This window comes from Cryptomeria japonica, unplaced genomic scaffold (genome assembly GCF_030272615.1).
Source record: "Cryptomeria japonica unplaced genomic scaffold, Sugi_1.0 HiC_scaffold_56, whole genome shotgun sequence".
NCBI lineage: Eukaryota > Viridiplantae > Streptophyta > Pinopsida > Cupressales > Cupressaceae > Cryptomeria > Cryptomeria japonica.
The window spans coordinates 237,501-238,737 of NW_026728878.1; positions in this window are offsets into that span (position 1 = coordinate 237,501).

The following is a 1,237-nucleotide window of genomic DNA, read 5'->3' on the forward strand; positions in this document are numbered from 1 at the left end:
AAGTCCGAGCCCGGTTTGCCCCGGGTGCGCACCTCGCGTGCACCTTCGCCGGGGTGAGCACCTTGGTGTGCAGACCTTGGTTGGGTTGCGCGCCCTGGTGCGCACCAAGGAGCGCTCTGAAGTGTGCTCCAAGGTGCGGCGTGCACGAAGTCGGAGCCCGGTTTGCCCCGGGTGTGCACCTCGGGTGCGCACCTCGCGTGCACCTTCGCTGCGGTGGGCACCTTGGCTGGGTTGCGCGCCTTGGTGGGCACCATGCAGTGCACGAAGTCGGAGCCCGGATTGCCCCGGGCGCGCACCTCCGCCAGGGTGGGCACCTTGGTGCGCACAACTTGCCTGGGCTGCGCACCAGGAAGGGCTCAAGATGGCACCCGCGTTCCGTTTTTTTCACTATCTTTCAGAACGGAAATTTTAAAATCTCGTTTTTTTTTGCCTTTTCTGGAAATTAGTGAAGGCAGCGCATCAAAGGTGCGCAACGCTGGTGCGAACCTGGGAGCGCTCCGATGTGTGCTCCAAGGTGCGGCGTGCACGAAGTCGGACCCCGGTTTGCCCCGGGTGCGCACCTCGCGTGCACCTTGGTGCGCACACCTTGGCTGGGTTGCGCGCCCTGGTGGGCACCATGGTGCGCACCAAGGAGCGCTCCGAAGTGTGCTCCAAGGTGCGGCGTGCACGAAGTCGGAGCCCGGTTTGCCCCGGGTGCGCACCTCGCGTGCACCTTCGCCGCGGTGGGCACCATGGCGTGCACGAAGTCGGAGCCCGGTTTGCCCCGGGTGCGCACCTCGCGTGCACCTTCGCCGGGGTGGGCACCTTGGTGTGCAGACCTTGGCTGGGTTGCGCGCCCTGGTGGGCACCATGGTGCGCACCAAGGAGCGCTCCGAAGTGTGCTCCAAGGTGCGGCCTGCACGAAGTCGGAGCCCGGTTTGCCCCGGGTGTGCACCTCGGGTGGGCACCTTGGTGCGCATGCCTTGCCTGGGCTGCGCACCAGGGCGGGCTCAAGATGGCACCCGCGTTCCTTTTTTTTCACTATCTTTCAAAACGGAAATTTTAAAATCTCATTTTTTTTTGCCTTTTTCTGGAAATTAGTGAAGGCAGCGCATCAAAGGTGCGCACCTCGCTGCCCACCACGGTGCGCAACGCCGGTGGGCACCCGGGAGTGCTTCGAAGTGTGCTCCAAGGTGCTGCGTGCACGTTGTCGGAGCCCGGTTTGCCCCGGGTGCGCACCTCGCGTGCACCTTCGTCG